Here is a 22,476-nt window from a genome sequence, read left to right as displayed (position 1 = left end):
GAATTCAAGAGAAAAATACATGATGCAAAATTTCTGAATTTTAAAGATGAATTTCTTTATATATGTTTTAAGTGGATAACAGAGAGAATCAAACTGCACAGTATTTACTTTTCCCTTGTATACATTAAAAAGAACAATGTAGCAGTTTTCTTTAAAAAAAAAACATTCTATATTATGTAAGAAATAACTTACAGTGAACAATTTTAGAGATCAACTTTTTTAAAGTGTAAAATTATTTTAGGGTAAATATGAGTACAACAAATTTGAAGACTCCTCATATAGAGCAAGGAACCCTGAGGCACAGTGGTTAAGCTGCAGCGAAGGTCGGTGGTGCAAATCTACCAGCTGCTCCTTGGGAGAAAGATGTAGCACTCTGCTCCCATAAAGGCTGCCTCCTTGGAAACCTAGTCAGACGGTTCTACTCTGTCCCTGTAGGGTCACTTTGAGTGGGGGCGACTTGATGGCACGCAACACCACGCACAGCACAATCCTAGCTTACCTCCTACCTTCAAGGATTTAAAGCCAGCTGCTGCCTAAATGAACCGTGAATATTCTGTGAAGATGCTTCTTCCTTCACTGAAAATTTAAAATGTATCTTACAATGTTTTGCCGTCAACAGCAGTTGAATTGGTCTCCCTCGGACTCATGCTGACCCTCATGCACGTTGGAAAAATATGCTTCCCGTTCCTGAGCCATCTACATGATCCACTGGGTTTTCATTGGCTGTTTGGGGAAGTAAATTGCCAAGCTTTGCTTGCTAGTCTGTCGTAGTCTGGGAGCCCAGGCCTTGACTCACCGAGGATGCTGCCTGCACACGAGGCCTGGGTGTCCGGCATGGAAGGAGAACATTTTACCACTGCCCTTTTGAGAACACTTGTTGCTGTTAGTTACCATTGAGTTGATTGTAACTTATGGTGACCATGTGTGCAGGCCAGAAGTGCTCCAGAGAGCTTTCAAGGCCTTTGGAAGCCAATTCCCAGGCCTGGCTTCAGAGGAGCCTTTGGGTAGGTTTGAACCATGAACCTTTTGGCTGAGCACTTTATCATTTGTATCATCCAGGGACCTCTTTATAATGTTTGTTGTTATTGTTAGGTGCCATTGGGTCGGCACCAACTCTTAGCAACCCTATGCACAACAGAGCGAAATGCTTCCCAGTCCTGGGCCAACCTCACACTTGTTGTCATGCTTGAGCCCATCACTGCTGCCACTGTGCCAATCCATCTTGTTGGGGTCTTCCTCTTTTTCTCCTCTCTCCACTTTACCAAACATGGTATCTTTTTCCTGTGACTGATCCTTCCTAATATGTCCAAAGTATGAGAGATGAAGTTTGGCCATCCTGGCTTCCAAAGAGCACTCTGCCTATATTTCTTCCAACACAGATCTGTTTGCTCTTTTGGCGGTCCACGGCACTTTTAGTATTCTCCATCAACACCCTAACACAAATGCATCAATTCTACTAAGGTCTTCCTTATTCACTGTCCAGCTTTCACATGCATATGAAGTTATCGAAAACACCATGGCTTGGGTCAGGCGCACCTTAGTCCTCAAGCTGACATCTTTGCTTTTCAACACTTTGAATGTTTAGAATGTTGACCACCTGGAAATTCTTCCTAATACTCATCTTCATTACATCTAGATGAAGGTGTGCATAAAGAAGAGCTTTACTGTCCATTTAGAAAGCAAGTGGCACCATGAGACAGTGAGTGCCCCAGAGACGGACCTATTCAGAAGGAGATGGGCTGAATGACCGTTGTCCTGCTCTGGACGAACATCTCGCTCCTTACTGTGGTCAGGACTTTTACTAGCTGCTTTCACATAGATGTTTAATTTCCACAATAACTCATTCTTGAGATGAGGCAATGGAGTCTCCAGACTACATGGCTTGCCTGAGTGTGTACAGCTTGCCACTGGTGTAGCTGCAATAAGATCTCTGGTCTCTCTGGTTTCCCTACAACCATGGTTTCAAAATCAGTTGTGTATGTGTCCTTGGGAAAATTACTTAACTTCTCTGCACTCAAGCTTCCACATCTGTAAAATGGGATAGTTGTTAAGGCTATCGAGTGAGTTCCAACCCATAGTGACCCTGTATAGGGTTTCCAAGGAGCAGCTGGTGGGCTTGAACAACTGACTTTGCTATTCAAACTGACCTTGCAGTCCAGCACATTAACCCACAGCGCCACACCAGGACTCCATGTAAAATGGGGCCGTGTGTTAGTTATCTAGTGCTGCTGTAATACAAATACTACACATGAGCAGTTTCAACTAACAGATAATATCTTCTCATAGTTTAGGAGATCGGATGTGTGAATTCAGGGCACTGGTTTTTGGGGAAGGCGCTCTCTCTCTTAACTGTGGGGGCAAGTCATTGCCTCTTTTCAGTCCTGCTCCTTGGTTCTTTGATGGTTTTCATGTGACATATCATCTTTGCTTCCTTGTTTGCTTGTTTAATCTGCTCTTTTGGAACTCAAAGGAGATTGATTTAAGACACATCCTATGCTAATATTGCCTCAAATATATAGCAAAGAAAACTCATTTCCAAATTGGATTATAACTAAGTGTTAGCATTTGCAATGTGCTGGGGGGTGGGGCGTAGAGGGGGGAAGAAAATTCATTTCATAACAGGAAGTCATAACTATTTTTCCAGGTGGTGGTCACAATCTAGCATGTCAGTGAGTAGCTGTGTTCAAATCCTGAGTCCAGGGCCTGGCACACAGGGAGCCCTGAAGATCTGAGAACTGAGTGGTCTGGCCCAAGTTGCGGGTTCTGACACAAGAATTCTGCCAGCACAGTGATGGCTGGAGTCTGGGACACATACATTTGGACACAGAGCTTCCCCTTGAAAGTGAAAACTGAGCAGTTGGCATGCTTTAAACTTTGAGACTGAGAGGCTGAGAAAGAAGGCTTTTGAACACCGACTCAGGGCTAGCCAAAAAGAAGGATGGTTCCTGTTAGTTGTTGTTAAGTACCATTGAGTGGTTCTGACTCACAGCAACCCTGTATAGGCTTTCCAAAGAATGGCTGGTGGATTTGAACCATAGGCCTTGTGGTTAGCAGAGCAGTGCTTATCCTACAGCTCCACACTGGGACCCCTTCTAGCTAAGAGTATTTTACTTTCCACATGTTAAAGTGAAACACTGTGGCTCACTGGATGTCACTTAACAACAACAACAACAACAAAAAGAACAACACCGGCCCACAAAGCCCATGCAGAGCCCTGCAGTTGGATAGTATCCACAAGGGACCCCCTAACCTTGTTGTTTACTTCTAATTTTTATGTCACAAAAGCTATTTCAGTCCAAGATCATGCCGGCTTAGCTGCAGGTGGTTAGTTTTAACAGGAAATGGTACGTGCAAAAGCTTTTTCTAGACATCCTGGACTGAGGCAAATCTCACTAGGAGAATGAGGACTATTTATTATTTTTGAATCACTATTCGTATAATCGGAGCCCTGGTAGTGTAGTGGGTTACGAGTTAGGCTGAAACCGCAAGATTTGACTGAACGGCACTTAACAACAACAAACTTCATAATACCATCATGATCTTTGATGCATTTGCTATTCAAGGCACTGGTATGCATGTGTGTCTGCGTGTGATGCTACAAATGTACTACATGAAAAACAGGTTCTGTGTTTAAAGTTTTGAATGAAGTCCTCCTCCAGCAGCGGCAAGTAGCTTCCTGCAGCCATTGGTGTTGTTTGGACGCCCCCTGGTGGACAGTAACCTCTCATCAGGGAAATTGACACTGACTGGTTCTTCACTCTGGCTGCCAGTTAAAAAGCAACTCTCTTTTTAATAGAGGTGGACATTAATATTGTTCAAAACAAAATAAAAAATAATAAAAAACAAATAAAACCCCCACAAAAATAAGCTTCTAAAGTGAAGTCAGGGTGAGAACCACTGTACTGGAGGAATTTCATTTAGAATTGCATTAGAATTGACTCATTTCAGAAAGTTTTTTGAGCTCCTACCCTCGGAACCGACTCGATGGCACTTAACAACAACAAACCATGAGGTACGAGTGATAGTGTAGGTAGGATAAGCACTGGACTGAAGGTGAGTTTGAACTGTAAGGTCGACAGTTTAAACTCACCAGCCGCTTCTTGGAAACTGCATCCAGGGTTGCTATGAGTCAGAACAGATTCTGTGGAACTAACTTATCAACAACTGTGTACTTGACAGGGGCTGATGAGGAAGATCAGACCCTTCTCCTTATGTAGATTGTGTTGGTGGTTGTGTGGGTGACGAATCACAGCCACCCTGTAATAGGGTTTCTGAGGCTGTAAATCTTCATGGGAGCAGAAAACCTCATCTTTCTCCATAGAACTATTGGTAAATTTGAACTACTGACCTTGCGTTAGTGGCCCAAGTTCGCAACCCAGTAGCCATCAGGGACTCTCATGCCAATTACAGCTGTTACTAAAATGAACATACAATTATTTAGTGATTATTTGAGCTCAGAACAGGACAACCTGAGCTCCTCTGGGTTTAGGAAAGGCTTCCGTGAGTAACTTTTTATTATGAATTGAGTAAAGGCTTACACACAAGATCATCAGTTTTACATTCAACAAACCATACACTTTGTTTCATCTCAATGATTGCAATCCCTCCCTACAATAATAGTCATCCACTTCCTCCCTGTAGCTCCTATTTCCTTTCTATCCTCCTTCCTATCCCTTCTCAACTTTGTCCTTTGGTAAATGGTGCCATTTGGTTTTGAATGACCATTCCACGGGTGAGCACACCTTACTAGTGCTGTTGTCTCCCCGACATACCTATCTACTGCTTAGCTGAACATTGGGTCACAAGGGTGAGTTCCATTCTAGGCTGGAAGGGTTGTTCAGGGCCTTAGTCTCGGCTTCCTCCAGTCGCTTTCTGACCAGTAAGCCTGTTTTTGTTGTTTTTAAATAGTAATTTTGAGTTCTGTTCTACATTTTTTCACATTCTATCAGGGACCTTCCAATATGATCTCTTTCAGAGCAGTTGGTATTTGTAGCTGCGCACAATCTAGTTCTTCTGGTTTCAAAGTCGTGGTGACTGATGTTCACCGGCTCCATTAGATTATCTGATTCCAGACATCTTCAGTTTTCTTCTACCTAGGGAGAAACCAATAAATAGTTGCATCTCAGATGGTCTTTCATGAGCTTTTAAAATCTTAGGCACAATTCATCTAAGTAGGAAGTAGAACATTGTCTTTGTGGACTATGTTAAGCTAATTGATCATGGTGTCCCCTGAGACTATAGTCCTGAGCCCTCAGGCCTGCAACTCACTGTCTCAAGATGTGTGATCATATCTACAAAGTTTTCATTATTTTGCTACCTGTGTGCTTCACCACGTTCAGAGGTGTGTTTGCAGAAAAGGGAAATACCCTCTTTCAAACCCTTGTATATTTGTGGGTGTACTCCCACTCTCCCTCCCATATCTGTTCAGCCCATATGTCTGTCCATATATGAGTCCATAAGGAACTGGCTTTTGAAGTGAGATCTGAAGAGTGATTTAAATTAGCAGGCTAAGGTGATGCACTGAACTGCCCAGCTAATTGCCCCAAGTATCCATACTTTTGGTGAGCCTGTTGCCCATGAATTTGGAGGAAGCTCCTGTCTTGTTTATGCCACTGTGTCTTCTTCAAGTAAACAGGCATATCCCTAGGTGACCACAGAAGATTACCTGCTAATATTCCACTCAGTGAACGTGAGAAAACATTTAAAGCAAGGAAGAGTGGGGTCTGGGTCTGTCAAAAGTGTATGGGTGAGGAAGTGAAAGGAGAGGGACAAGATGGAGTACTCAAAGTCAAAGACATGCAGATTAAAACCAAAAGGGTGGCATATTTTACCAAGAGAGTTGGCAAAGACAGGTAATATACAGTGTTGGTAGGAACAGAAATCCTTGTGTCTGATCCAGCAAATTAACTGTTAGGAAGTTCCTCCAGGGAATTATAGAGATAGAGATGTGGAGAGTTGAGCAGAGAAAGGGCGTCTGGCTGGGCTTAAATAATGGGACCATTGCCCCTTGGGGAGGAGAGGTTTCATTTTGAAAGAGGAAGAGTAAGTATTGTGTGGGAGGTTGTCTCTGTGACTGAATGGCCATTGATCACTCCATGTGGGATTATGTAAAAGCAGATTCATGTGCAGAAAATTTTCTGCATAACCACCTCTTCCATTCTTTTAATTTCAATTGAATTTGACACACCTATTGAGCACCTGCTGATCAAGGCTTTGGCAGGGATGAAGAACTGCTTGGTAATAAGGGATGGGGGAGGGTGGTCTCCCTGTGTAGTCTAGAGGGGCAGACTGACATATGACAAATACAAATACAGCAATTATAATGACAAATATTATAATACAGGTATGAGAAAGTATTTAGGAAAGTGTTATGAGGATAAAGGAAAAGCAAAATCATACGTTGTAATTGAAGAAGTGTGTGTGAGGGAGACTCCCAGAGGATATGGCATTTGAAAAAAATTTGGAATAATTAACTAGATTTTGATAGACTTGGGGTAGTGATGGGAAAGACCCTTCGCTTTAAGGGAAGAATAGCATGAGGTGTTATAATTAGTCTTTAGTATCTACTGGGCATACTGATGCATACTATGTGGGTAAGTCTTTGCCATTGAGTTGATTCAGACTCATGGCAACTCATTTATCACAAAGTAGAGTCCTGGTGTGGCACTGTGGGTTCATGTGCTGGACTGCAAGGTTGGTTTGAACCGCAAGGTCGGCAGTTCAAATCCACCAGTCGCTCCTTGGGAACTGTACAGGGTTGCTATGAGTCAGAATTGACTGGACAGCACTTAACAACAACAACAGAACTGTGCCATAGAGTATTCTTGGCTGTAATCTGCACAGAAGCAGTTCTTCAAGCCTTTCTTCTGGGCAGCCACTGGGTGGGTTCCAATGACCAACCTTAAGGCTAGTGTTTTTGTTGTTAAGTGCTATCGAGTCAGTTCTGACTGATAGCGACCATGTATAGTTCCCGAGGAGTGGCTGGTGGATTTGAACTGCTGGTCTTGTGGTTCACACCAACATTGCAGTTGAACATTTATCCTACAGCACCACACCAGGTGAACTCAAATTGATACAGAAGTGATGTAAGTCAAATTTTACACAAACGCTTTAGCAAAGAACTCTCCTTTCCCACCCTTTTGTAGAAAATGCCAAAGGAGACTTAGTGATTTACGCTGTTTGAATAACTTTAGTTTTCTCTTCCTTATTTCTCCTCTATGTCCTCTTGGGTCTTCAAGGGTCCGTGGTCTTATCTTAAAAAAGAAAATGTTTTGAGAGAACTGGCTGTAACAGTGACCTTGATACATCACTCACTGACCTTAACTTTCTTTTAGCCAACTGGAGTCCTGGGGTGGTGCTGTGGGTTAATGCACCAGACTGCAAAGCTGTTTAAACTGCAAGGTCGGTGGTTCAATCTCACTAGCTGCTCCTTAAAGACCCTATACAGGGTTGCTATGGGTCGGAACTGACTCAACGGCACTTAACAACAATAATTTTTATTTATTTATTTTCTTAGAAATCCACTTGATTTCCTCTTTATTTGGAAGTTCTGTAACTACATTATTCCCTCTTTTAAAAACAAAACAAAAACTTTTTATTGTGAATTGAGTGAAGGTTTACATACATCAGTTTTACATTCAGCAAACTATATACTTTGCTTCATTACAATGATTGCAACTCCCTCCTTGTACCCTCAGTTAACAATATTTACTTTTATTTCCTTTAACTTTTGCATTCCTCCCTGTGTTTCCCTCAATCTTCATCTTTCCTCTGCCAACATCGATCTTGTTGCATAGTATCTGCCTGTCACCCATGTTAACATGCTAACACTTGAACAATTCCCTCTCTTCTCCTCCCCACCTCCTAACAATCATACAATGTTGCATTTAGCAAGAAATATTTTCTTAACTTTTTACAACAGTGGTCTCATATAATATTTGCAATTGAGTAATTTCACTCAGTACACTGTCCTCCAGGTTCACGCATTTATGAGGTGTTTTGCAGATTTGTTATTCTTTAGAGTTGTGCAATATTCTGTTGTGTTTATAAATCAAAGTTTGTTTAACCATTCTTCTGTTGATAATAGATTTTTTTCCATTAATTTTTAGAAAAAAAATTCAGGGAATGGTTGAACGCTGGCCACTTCTTTTTGGTATGGTAAGTCTGTGTATTCTTTCCATCTTGTTTTGAAGCTCTCTGCATCATTCAATATTTTTCCCATTGTTGTTGTTGTTGTTATTAAGTGTTGTCGAGTTGGTTCCAGCTCATAACGACCCTGTGTAGGGTTTCCAAGGAGTGGCTGATGAGTTTGAAACACCGACCCTGTGGCTCAAACCAACCTTGCAGTCCAATGCTTTATCCCACAGCACCATATCAGGACTCCATTAGAGAGATGCAAATCAAAACAACAATGAAATGTCATCTCACAACAGATAAATCTCACACCAAAAAATAAAAACTAACAAATGCTGGCGAGAATGTGGAGAGACTGTGACCCTCCTACATTGCTGGTGGGACTGTAAATGGTTTACTGTGGAAAATGGTATGGTGCTTCCTCAGAAAGTTGGAAATGGGAATACCAAATGTCTCAGCAAGCCCTCTACTTGGTATCCATCCACAAACAATAAGAACCAGGACACAGTAGATATATGCACACCGATGTTCATCGTAGCACTATTCACAACAGCAAAAAAAATGGAGACAGCCTAAGTGTCCATCAATGGAAGAATGGATAAACAAACTTTGGTGCATACACACAATGGAATAACATGCAATTTTGAAGAATAACAATGAATCTGTGAAAAAACTCACAACAGGGATGAACCTGGAGGACATTATGCTGAGTGAAATTAGTCAATCACAAAAGGACAGATATTGTATGAGACCAATGTTGTAAAAACACAAGAAAGAGGTTTGCATGCTAAAAGAAACATTCTCTGATGATTACCAGGGATGAAAGGGAAGGCAGGGTAATTCACTGGGTTGTTGTTGTTGTTAAGTGCTGTGGAGTTGATTCCGACCCATAGCGATCCTGTACAGGGTTTCCGAGGCTATAAATCTTTACGGGAGCAGAACTCCTCATCTTTCTCCCGTGGAACAGTTGGTAGTTTCGAACTGCTGACCTTGTGATTCACAGCCAGATTTGTAACCACTACGCTATCAGAGCTCCTTATTGGGTAGAGGGTAGATAAGGCGCTGTGGTAGTGTAGTGGTTACAAGTTGGGCTGCTAGCCTTAAGGTCAGCAGTTTAAAACTACCAGTTGTTCTTCAGGAGAAAGATGAGGCTTTCTTCTCCCATAAAGATTTACAGATTTGGAAACCCTATGCAGGTTCTCCAAGAGTTGGAACCAACTCCATGGCATGCAGTTATCACCACTACCAGTGAACAATTGCGGTGTTGTTCAATTTCCAAGTATTTGATATTATCCCCTTGATCTTCCTATTTTTGACTTCTAATTTTATAGCATTGTGATTCAAGAAGATACTCTGCAGTATTTTGATGCTTTACAATTTATTGAGGTTTGCTTTGTGGTTTAACATATGATCTGTTGTGGAGAATCTTCCATGTGCGCTGGAAACAAATGCATATTATGTTGTTGTGTTGAGTGCTCTGTATACATCTATGAGGTCAAGTTGGTTGATTGTGTTGTTTGGTTTGTCTATGTCTTTGTTGAGCTTCTTCCTAGTTGTTCTGTTCTTCATCAAAAGTGGTATATTAAAGTCACCTGGTGTGGCACTTTAGGATAAGCATTAGACTGCAAGGTCGGTTTGAACCATCTGCTCTTGAGAACCCCATAGAGTGTCACTATGAGTTGGAACCAAGGGCAGACACATGTTAAAATGGGTGACGGGGCAGGCAATATAAAACAAGAGGGAGATTGGTAGAGGAAAACAAAGGTAGCGGAAGACTTAGGAAGGAGGCAAAAGTTAAAGGAAAGAGAGATAGGCACTATTAACTGATGGTATATGAAGGGGATTGCAATGATTGTAATGAAGTAAAGTATATGATTTTCTGAATGTAAAACTGATGATCTGCTCTGTAAACCTTCACTCAATTCACAATGAAGAGTTAAAAATAAAAATTAAAAAAAGATAAATTTTTCCAAGAACTTTTGGGGAAAAAATTCAAGGGAAAGAAAAGAAGAAGGAAAATCAAGAATTCGCAGACAAAGACAATGAAGCAACAAAAGGATAAAAACTAAACCCCAAAGCAAAACCAAAAAAAAAAGAAACCTGTGCAGCTGTTGGATCTGAAGAGGATGAAACTTTGGGGGGGGGGGGGTCCTGCAAGCCAAGTTGCTCAGGAGTGGGGTGTGAGAGGGATGTGAAGTGCAGCTCCTGTCCCTAGATAGAGTTCTTATTGGTTCAATGTTATTTATGCTCAAGGCATGGAATCCGGAAGTGGTTTGTGGATGCCCTTGATGGAGTTGATTTTAGTGTCTGTTAGGACCACAGGGTAGTTGAGGTCATGAAGACTGGTTAAATGCTGGTCTGGTGGCTTTGCAGGTTCTGTAGATCTGGAGCTGAGTCTGCCTGAATCCAGGCACCAAAGCAGAGCACTAAAGTGGCCACTGTCCAATTATCCCCAAGGTCTTTGGTAGTTTCCTTTCTCAGTGTACCTTTATGTCATCACTGAATACCAGTCCCTGTACTGAAAGTTTGAACAAAGATTCCCAATTCACCACTGAAGTGCCATTACTGGGTTCTTCTTCAAGGATTCCCAGATTGCTCTTGATTTTGGATCCATGAATGGACTCCGATCTTGGACTGTGGCACAAGACAGGTCTTCATGTACTCAATTCAGTGTGGATTTTGTTGCTGTTGTTTTACAAATCAAGCAGAACCTTAATGAGGTTCCCATTTTATGATTTATAAGATGGGAAAAGTTAACTAAGATAAACCTAACTACGGCAAAGTCATTAAAAATAATCATTGCTATTAGATGTTGTCAAGTTGATTCTGACTCATAGTGACCCAATGTGATAGAGTAGAATTACCACATGGGTCTCCTAGGTCATAACCTTTATGGGACCAAATTTCCAGGTCTTTTTTTCCCATGGGGCTGCTGAGTGGGTTCAAACTGCCAACCTTTTGGTTAATAGCATGTACTGAAGCACTGGGACAAGAGGGATCTTTAAAAAATAATGAACCTGACTTCTGGGGCAAGATGGCCATACCAAAACCCAAGACAAGGAAAGAATCCTGAGAGCAGCTTGGGAAAAAAATGAAAAGTTATCTACAAAGGAGAGACATTAAGATTGAACTCTGCATGGAAAGAGAAAGACTGAGTGCTGGCGGCCAAGAGGCAGGTTTACAGAATGTGCACTTTGGTTGTTTAAATTGTTATATATTCCTGAGTGTTTTTGTGTACATACTCTCCAACTCCCCCCCCCCAAAAAAACAAACAAACAAACAAACAAAAAAACAACTCAGAGGAAATGGAAGCAAATATTGTTGAATGATGATGCATGGAGGAGATTGTAATCATTGAAATGAAATGATGAGAGTAAAACTGATGTAAATTATCACTCAATTCACAAGAAAAACTTTTAAAAAAAGATTAAGCTCTGTTTTCTCAGCAGCAGTCATGCAGGCTAGACAATGGGATGGCGTATGTAAAGCTTTGAAAGAAAAAAAGACCAATCAAGAATCATATACCCTGCTAAATTTTCCATCAGATATGACAGCAAAACTGGGACATTCCTAGATAAACACAAATGAAAAGAATTTGAAAAAACCAGACGAACCATATCAAAAAAAAGCTAAAGGGAGTTCATTGGCCAGAGAACCAATAACAACAGACGCGAACCAACAACAGCAGACCACAACCCGAGATTAACATACGTGACAATGTCACCCAGAATTCAACCCAGATAAAGAAGTAACATAGTGATTACGAATCGGGCTGTGAACCGCAAGGTCAGCAGTTTGAAACTACTAGCTGTTCTGCAGGAGAAACCTGAGACTTTCTGCTCCCGTAAAGATTTACAGCCTCAGAAACCCTGTACAGGGTCACTATGAGTCAGAACTGACTCCACGGCACACAACAACAACAACAAAGAAGTAACCAAAGTAAAACAAATCTGCAAGACTGAAAATAGAGAACTAGAGGTATCCATTTGCAACAAGAAAAATAACAATATTAAAGTAAAAAGAAGGAATAATGGAAATGGTAGGACTTTTGGCAAGATGGCAGACTAGCAAACACACTACCTGGATCCTCTACAACACAGATGAGAGCCCAAAGGAAACAGACACAGACGAAAATCCTGGGACCCTGAACTTCAGAGGAAACGTTAGAGAAGTGGACTGAGTGCTGGCTGGGAGGAGAAGCAGAGCAAGGAAGGTGAGAGAGGGAGACTGACTGAGGCTCTCCTAGTCAGACTTGGTATGATCGTCTTTTGAGCAGCTTTGGCAACAGAAACTGGCCCGGCAGAGCAGATTCATACAGACCATGGGAAAAGCGTGATTCCTTCTTTTTTCCCATGCTCCTTGGAGTCCACTCTCACCCACCCTCAGGACAGACCCTGCTCTCTGGGAGTTCACAGTCACATGGTTGGAAGTCAAGGCAGTGTGAGGTGGGGACTTGCTGTACTTTAGTGAGGATGGGGGCTCCTAGTGATTGGGGGACTAAATGGTACATTGACTTGAATCAAGGAGCAGTTAAACATTTGGTTGCTAATAAAAAGGTCAGAGATTTGAAACCACAGCTGCTTCTTAGGAGAAAGATGTAGCAATCTGCTTCCATAAAACTTTACAGCCTTGTAAACCCTACCAGGCAGTTCTTTTCTGACCTACAGGGCCACAATGCATCAGGACTGACTCAGTGGCAATGGGCTTTGATTTGGGTTGATTTGAATCTACCTCAAAGTAGACTCTGTGTGACGTTGACCCTAAGAACGTACAAAAATATGTGGGTGGGAAGAGGAGAGCTAGTTAGAGCCCTTTGCACCACTGAAAATTAAAGAAAAGATGATGAAATCCTCATTACCTATTTTGCCAAGCTGATTGGTAAGTCAGTACATTGTTGATGGTGTGGAAATCATTGATTTCTTTTTGATCCAGAAATCTTACTTTTTGGAATTATATCAGGAAAGTACTCTCACAGACATGTAGAGAAAGAAGCAAACACACTTCTATTTTGTTTGATGTGTAACTATTTAACTCTTTAATCTATCTGAAGAATTTTTTTAATACAAGGTATGAAATAAGGATCAGATTTATTATTTTCCCAAATAGCAAACCAATATGGTTGGAGCACCATATTGACTAATCCTGGCTTTCAGGTAATTCTTAGTGAATGTTGTAATGTCATCAAAACCACACATCCCTTCTTTATTGTTGTTCTAGAAAGAACATTTCTGCCCAAACCTGAAATGCTTTGCTCTTGATACAATTTGCTCAATTTTGCTGTTTACTTTGAGGTTAAAATGGACGCTTATGGTACTGAATAACAACCAAGGAATCAAACCATGTCCATTTTATATTAGTGAATATATTTTTCTATTTTCTATTTTTAAAACAAATTATTATTTGCTTTTCCATAATAGAAACAAGTTTGTTATTGTTTTAGTTAGTTTTCAGCAATAAGTTTTTACTTCTATTTGTAAGTATTTTTCTGAAAATAGGAAAATGGATTTCTTAAAAATTTTCAAGTGAAATTCGGACTGGTTCTAGATTAAATATGTAGTCCATTTAGGAAGCTCAAGAATTAAGAAAAAATGAATTCACAAATAGAAAAAATGAATACCATGTCAAATATCATGCCAAATGTCTATTGGCTAAATGGAGACTTCCAGTTTCCAGCATGGAAACTTCCAGTTTCCTCACAACAAGAAAAACACTGAAAACTGAAAACCAACAGCTCTTCTTACATCTAGCAGAGAACTGAGGTCGCAGGGAAAATGGCCACTCCCGAAAACAGGAGAGACAGAATCACTGTTTACTGGTAGCAGAACCTACCCTCACATCTCCAGTGATTCGTTGCTGTTAAGTGCCTTGGTTGTTGTTGTTGTTAAGTGCCGTTGATTCGGTTCCAACCCATAGGGACCCTGTACAGGGTTTCCGAGGGTGTAAATCTTTACGGGAGTAGAAAGCCTCATCTTTCTCCCACGGAGCAGCTGGTAGTTTTGAACCACTGACCTTAAGGTTCGCAGCCCGATTCGTAATCACTATGCTACCAGAGCTCCTAGTCAGTTCCAACTCATCTCAACCCTGTATAGGGTCTCCAAGGAGCAGCTGGTGGCTTTCAATCACTCACCTGGTGGTTCACTGTCCAGTGCTTTATCCCACAGAACCACACCAGACTCCCCATTGAATGGGAATTCTTCCTTAGAGTCATTGACTAATTGTTGGAAGCTGAGGTGGTCTAGCTAGAGAGATAAACACTCCTGGAGGCTCAGTTTTAGGGGAGCCCCATACTTGTGAACTTTCTCCTTATTAGCCCCGTGAGGCTTTCGCTGTGTAGTTTAGAGAACAATCCCCTTGTGTTTCCAGTAGGGCAAGGGGAAAAGTAATCAGGAGCCCTCACCTGAAGGCTCTTGTAATCCCATCCGGTTCTTACGTGTGTCTTCCAGTTTGACCATAGTTAATATATGTGTGATATGGAAGGAGATCTGGTAGTGTAGTGGTTAAGAATCGAGCTGTGAACCTCAAGGTCAACAGTTCGAAACTACCAGCTGTTCCACAGGAAAAAGATGAGTCTTTCTGCTCCCGTACAGATTTACAGCCTTGGAAACCCTGTACAGGGGTCGCTATGAGTCGGAATCAACTCCACGGCACATAACCACATAGATAGCAATTCTAAACCAATCAGAATACTACATTAACAGCAGTATGCATATGCAAACTGTTTCATTGTGGTGAAATGGCTGATCTCGACATATGTATCAGTTACTACAGAAGATGTACACATTTTTTATATGTAAACATTTAAATGTATAAAACATAGAGAAGATAGTCTGAGACAGTGTTACTCAAAACTGTGATCTGTGAACCACAGTCCATTCATGAGTAGATAAGGGCAGAAATTACAAGTGACGGTGGGCAGGTAGAAGAGTGTTGCTAGGGGCCATTCAGTCGGTTCTGACTCATCGTGACCTTCTGCACAACAGAATGAAATATTGCTTGGTCCCGCACGAGCCTCACAATTGTTGCGCTTGAGCCCGTTGCTTTTACTACTATGCCAGTACATCTTGTTGAGGGTCTTCCCTTTTTTTGTGCTTTGCAAAGCATGATGTCCTTCTCTTGGTACTGGGACATCCTGAAAGCATGTCAGAAGTCTGAAAGATGAAGTGTCACCATCCTGCCTTCTAAGGAGCATTCTGGTTGTACACCCTCCAACACAGATTTGTTTCTTCTTCAGGCAGCCCATGGTACTTTTAATAATACTTCTCCAAAACCGTAACTCAAATGTGCCAATTCTTCAATGGTCTTCCTTATTCATTATCCAACTTTCAGATGCATATGAGGCTACTGAAAATATCATGGTTTGGGTCAGGTGCACTGTAGTCCTCAAACTGAAATCTTTGCTCTTGAGCATTTTAAAGAGGTCTTGTACAGCAGAAGATTTGCCTAATTCAATAAGTCATTTGATTTCTTCACTTCTGGTTCCATGAATGTTGATAGTGGATCCAAGCAAAATGAAGTCTTTGAAAACTTCAATCTTTTATCCATATATCATGATGTTAATTATTGGTCCAGTTGTGAGGGTTTTGGTTTTCTTTACAATGAGGTGCAACCCATACTGAAGGCTGTGGCCTTTGATCTTCATCAGTAAGTATTTTAACCCTTCTCCACTTTCAGCAAGTATGGCTGTAGCATCTGCATATCATAGGTTGTTAACAAGTATTCCTCCAATCCTGACGCCATGTTCTTCTTCATATAATCCAGGTTCTCAGATTATTTACTTAGCATACAAACTGAATAAATATGGTGAAAAAATACAATGATGGTGCACACTTCTCTTAAATTTAAACCATTCAGTGTCCTCTAGTTCTGTTTGAACAACTGCCTCTTGGTCTATGTACAGCTTCATCATGAGCAAAAATTATGTTTTGGAATACCCATTCTTTGCAACGTTATCCAAAGCTTGTCATGTTCTACACAGTAAAAGCCATTTGCATAGTCAAGAAAACACAGGTAAACATCTTTCTGGTATTCTCTGCTTTCAGCAAAGATCCATCTGATGTCATAAATAATATCCCTCATTCCACATCTTCATCTGATTCTAGCTTGAACCTCTGGCAGTTCCCTGACAATGTACTGTTGCAACTGCTATTGAATTATCTTTAACAAAACTTTACTTGAATGAGATATTAATGGTATTGTCCAACTATTTCTTCATTCTGTTGGATCATCTCTCTTTGGTATGGGCACAAATATGAATGTCTTCCAATCAGTTGGCCAGGTATCTATGTTCCAAATTTCTTAGCATAGATGAAGGCACCTTTCTTGTCTTCTTAATGACCTTTTGCTTTCTTTCTGTATGATGTTTTTGATGTCATTGCACAATTCTTCTGGTCTTCAGTGTTTAATGCATCAAATCTGTTTTTGAGATGATCATTAAATTTAGGTGGGATATTTTGTCTCAAGGTCATATTTTGGCTCTCATAGACTTGTTTTCATTTTTTCAGCTTCATCTAAACTTGCATATGAGCAACTAGTAGTTTGTTCCATAGTCTGCCCCTGGCCTTGTTTTGACTGATAATATGAATTTTTCTATCATCTCTTTCTACAGGTGTCGTCAATTTAATTTCTGTGTATTCTGTTTGGTCAGGTCCATGTATATAATCACCTTCTATGTTGTTTCAAAAAAGTATTTGCAAAGAATTAGTCATTGGTCTTGAAAAATTCTATCATGTGGTCTTCAGCATAATTTTTGTCACCAAGGCCATATTTTTCAGCTACTTATCCTTCCTCTTTGTTTCCAACCTTCACTTCCTATCACCAATAATTAGCAGTACATCTTGATCGCATGTTTGACCCATTTCATACTGAAGAAGTTGGTAGAATTCTTCAATTTCATCATCACTGGCTTTAGTGGTTGGTGTGTAAATTTGAATAATAGTGGTATTAACTGGTATTCCTTGTAGGTGTATGGATATTATCTTATCACAGACAGCATTATGCTTCAAGATAGATCTTGAAATGTTCTTTTTGATGATGAATGTGATGGCATTCCTCGTCAATTTGTCATTCCTGGCATAGTACACTGTATGATATTCAGATTCAAAATGGCCAATACCAATCTATTTCAGCTAATGCCTCAGATATCGATCTTTATGTGTTCTGTTTCATTTTTGACAATTTCCAACATTTCTGGATGAATACTTCATATATTCTATGTTCCAATTATTAATGGATATTTACAGCTGTTTCTCTTTGTTTTGAGTTGTGCTCCATCAGCAAATGAAGGTCTCAAGAGCTGTACTCCATTCACATCAGCCTGATCAACTCTATTTTTATCAGGCAGCTCTTCCCCAGTCACATATTGAGAGCCTTCCAACCTGAGGGGCTCATCTTCTGGAACTATTTGACTGCAGCTTCTATGAGTGTTAATAATGGATCCAAACAAAATGAAGTCTTTGACAACTTCAATCTTTTCACCATTTTTCATGATGTTATTTTTTAAATAGTGCCCATCACTAATTCATTCTGGATTGGATAAGGTTATAAGCAAGAAGAAGTTCATTTCATACATTGTTCTTGTTAATTGCCATTGAGTTGGCTCTGACTCGATGAAAAATTGCCTGGGCCTGTGCTATCTTCAGGATTGTTGGGAACATTGAGTCCACTGTTGCAGGTACTGTGTGCTGGAGTGCCTTCCAGTTTAGAGGGTTCATCTTCTAGTGTTACGTTAGACACTATGCTGTTGTGATCCATAGAGTGTTGGTTGGGTAATTCTCAGAAGTTGTTCCCCAGGCCTTTCTTCCTCATCTGTCTTAGTCTGTAAGCTCTGTTGAACCCTGTCCACCATGATGATCCTGCTGGCATTAAAATACAAGTGACAAGCTTCCCACATCACAGCACTATTTTAGGCACTATAATGCAGGAAATTGACAGATGGATGGTGGTGAGATCTTATAAGAAACAATAAATGATCCCCAAATATTACTCCCAAAACATACATATAGAACCTCAAAGCTTTTTTCTTTCCTAATTGAGGCTTTCTACTCCCGTAAAGATTTACACCCTCGGAAACCCTGTACAGGGTCGCTATGGGTCGGAACCGACTCGACGGCACTTAACAACAACAACAACAATGGAATTATAACTTCCAAGTAGATCAAAATTTATTTGCTTTCTCCTAGGTCAATTTTTGTTGTTGTTAAGTATCATCCATCGAGTTAGTTCCTATGACCCTGCATAGATTTTCCAAGAAATGGCTGGTGGGTTTGAACCACCAACCTTGTGGTTCAAACTGACCTTTCAGTACAGCCCCACACTAGGACTCCCATAGATCCATAGAAGGCCTGAAAAAGAGAGTTTGTAGACAACACATAGTGCTTGTGACCCCGTGTCACTGACGGGAAGTAAAGTGTGGCCATGTGAAAGGAATCTTAGCCCCACTGACCCCATAAGACTCACTATGAGGCCCAGAGTCATGAGCAGTTTTTGTACAATGTTGTTGTTAGGTGCTGTCGAGTTGGTTCTGACTTATAGTGACACTGTATAGGGTTTCTGAGGAGTGGCTGGTAGATTTGAACTGCCAACCTTGTGGTTAGCAGTCCAGTGCTTTATCCGGAAGTGCCACACTGGTTTAATATCACTAGCTAATTTACTGAAATAAATTTTGCATTATTTACTTGTCACTAAATTTGTTGTTGTTAAGTGCATTCGAGTTGGATTCTGACACATAGCAACCACAGGGTTTCCAAGGAGCAGCTGGTGAACTTGAACTGCAGACCTCCCAGTTCAAGTGGACTTTGCAGTCCAGCGCATTAACCAACAGCTCCATACCAGGACCCGTCACTATAATTTACTTATGGTAAAATACACTCCATTGGGCTTTGCTTTATCTAGAAAAATCAGACCTTTTCTGAAAGAGGCCCTAATCGTGGACTAAGTCAGGATGACGGGAGAAACAACAACACAAAGAGCTTCTACTAGATTCATCTAGAAGTATGACACCTAATATGTTGAGTTGTTTTGCAACTATAATTAATGAAGAAGTGCTAACTTGCGGTGGGTTATTTGTAGAGATATACTGGTTAACATGACAATACAGCCATTACAATGTAGGTGACATTTACATGGAACTTGTAAAGAAATAAATTGACAACCAAAAAAGCTATTTGAAAGAAAGAATATTGAATTGAAAAGCTGATAGAAGCAGCTGTTCAATATTTTACGTATAAGCAAATAGTGCTTTGCAGTCTTCTTATAAATTAGCACTTCATGTTGCTAAGACTACAAAAACACAAAAAATTGCCAAGACGTCAGTGAACAACTTTATAAAAAATATTTGCTTGAAAATTTTGGGAGCGTATTAAGCAAAGATGATAGCTTAGAACCTACTTTCCAATGACACTATAGATCAATGTATTTAGAAACTCGTTAATTATATGGAAGAGCAATTCATATAATAAAGAAACCTAGCAAACGTTTTCAATGCAGTCCAATGTACAGATAATGCTAACATGGCAACTCTTTTAGGATATGTGTGATTTGAACATGATGTAATAAGAAGGAAGAATAGTTCTTCCCAGAACTATTGGCAACAAACACAACACAAACACAACTAGCTCAAAACAATATAAAACAATGATGGACTGCATTATCAATGCAATTTGGGGATTAGATTTTGTGTAGAAAGTATGTCCTGGTGGTGTAACTGTAAATAACAGGAAAGAATTCTGAAGTAGTCAACAGAGAGGAATGTAAATTAACACACTGCTTCTTCATTGATAGAGTCTTACTAAAAAAGTAAACATTAAAAACCTCAGCCGAACCAATAGTGTCTTAGTGAGTCAGTAAAATTCATGAGTTATATAAAGGAGTGTATTAAATATGAAAGTATGTCCTCTTTTCTGTGGTAACATGGAAACTACTCACAAAGAAGTGTTATTGCTTGTGGGGACATAAAAGTTGTTGAGGGGGGTTATTTTGTAGAGAATATATGAGCTACGGACAAGCTATTGATCCTTATGCAATATGAAATTAATTGGTTCCAATTTTTAAGGATGTAGATAAAACAGCCGAGACATGGTTATTTTTTGGTATTTTCAATATGGAGTCTTGGTGTGGTGCTGTGGAATAAAGCACTGGGCAGCAACGTCAGTTTGAACCACATGGTTCACGCTCACCAGCCACTCCTTGGGAACCCTATACAGGATTGCTGAGTCAGAACTGACTTAATGGCACTTAACAACAACAATTTCCAATATGTTTTACTTATCTTACTACTTTCATGCAAGGAAGGAACACAACACGTTTTATAATGGTAGATAAGATGGAAGGGCAAAAACAAACGTTAGAAGATAGGAAGAATAGCGCTTCCACAGATGGTTATGACAAGTTTAATAATTTAACAACAGCTATTAACAAAGTGGTTATAAATCGGGCTGCTAACCTTAAGGTTGGCAGTTGGAAACTACCAGCTGTTCCATGGGAGAAAGATGAAGCTTTCTGCTCTTGTAGAGATTGCAGCCTCGGAAACCCTGTGCAGGGTCACTTATATATGAGTCAGAACTGACTCTACGGTACTTAACAACAACAATTAACATAGAAAGGAGCTCTGGTAGCGTGGTCAGTAGGTTAAGAATTGGAATGCTAATTGAAATGTCAGCTGTCCAAATCCACCAGCTGCTCTACGGTGAAAGATCTGCTCCCATAAAGATTTCCAGCCTCAAAAACCCTCTCCAGGGTCTCTAAGAGTCAGAAGTGACTCCACAGCACATCACCACCACCATTAACATAGATGAAGACTTTGACTGCACATTTGCAAAACATCAGTAAACACCTAACTAACTGGATAGAGTGCTATGACCCCCCCCATCTCAAAAGTTAGAAACATAAGAAATGCGTGGATCAGAAATTCATTTCTTTCATAGAAATATAATTAAAAATTAATTATAATGTTATAGAAAAAAATCAGGAGCTGGCAAAATAGTAAATATTTTAGGCTTTGCAAACCATATAGCTTCTTGTAACTACTCAGCTCTGCCAAGGTACATGAAAGTGGCCATGTTGTTGTGCTCAAACTGCAAACCTTTGGTGCTTATTGTACGGAGCCACCAAACTCCTGAAAGTAGCCATAGAAAACACATAAGTGAATAAACATGTCTTTGTTCCAATAAAACTTTATTTGCAAAAAGATGCAGCAGACTGGATTTACTTTATATTTTGCCCTGTTGTTGTTGTTCAGTGTCATCGAGTTGGTTCCAATTCATAGCGACCCTGTATAGATAGGGTTTCCGAGGAGCAGTTGGTGAGTTTGAACTGCCGACCTTGCCATTGAAATCAACCTTGTAATCCAGTGCTTATCCTACAGTGCCCCACCAGGACTCCTCTGGAATAACTGTTAAAACTGCATGCTGATAAAAATATAAGAGGAATTTTTCTTCATCTTGCATAAAAGTAAAAAAAAAAAAATGAATCTCTTGAGCTTACTGCTTTAAAATCTCTTCCATTTCCAGCAAGATTTCTCTTTGAGACTGGATTCTTTACATTGGGCATTACCAAAACACAACATAGCAACAGTTTATGTACATGTATGTAGATATATTACTCCTATTCAGTAACACTGTGATTGGTTCAATCTAGATCAGATACATTAGCAATCAAAATGGGTATTACAGACAGCAGGGTGAAACTCAGGTGGAATTGCTATATTAAAACCTCAAGTCAGAATCCTTTGTTTTGGCAAACCTCAGCCTTTTGTTCTTAAGGCCTTCAACTAGTTGGGCCAGGCCCACCCACATTATCCAGGGTAATCTTCTTTACTTAAAGTTAACTGATTATGACACCAATGTTCATAGCAGCACTATTTACAATAGCAAAAAGATGGAGACAGCCAAAGTGCCCATCAACTGAAGAATGGATAAACAAACTGTTGTATACACACAATGGAATACTATGCTACCTTGAAGAACAACAAGGTAGCTGCCAGTCACCGCATAACATGGATGAACCTTGAGGACATCATGCTGAGTGAAATTAGTCAGTTACAAAAAGAGAAAAATACTGCATAGGACCACTACTGTAAAAGACTAAGGGAAAGAACTCATACTAAAGGTGGGGGGGGGATTCTTTGTTGATTATTGGGATGTTGGGGGTGGGTGAAGGGAGAGGGGGAAGGTGGAGCACAGGGCAGGGATTAGACACAGGATGGTTTGAGTGATAGGGAGGGGGCAATATACAAGTAGGGAGAGGGGAATGGAAGAACAAAGCAGATGGGAAAACAATTAGACAGGTCTTAAGGGGCTAAGTGAGACAGTGGTAAATAATGATATATGCACAACTTGAGAACAACAG

The sequence above is a fragment of the Chrysochloris asiatica genome, unplaced genomic scaffold (assembly GCF_000296735.1).
Source record: "Chrysochloris asiatica unplaced genomic scaffold, ChrAsi1.0 scaffold00092, whole genome shotgun sequence".
Lineage (NCBI taxonomy): Eukaryota > Metazoa > Chordata > Mammalia > Afrosoricida > Chrysochloridae > Chrysochloris > Chrysochloris asiatica.
Note: the sequence above shows the minus strand (reverse complement) of the source record.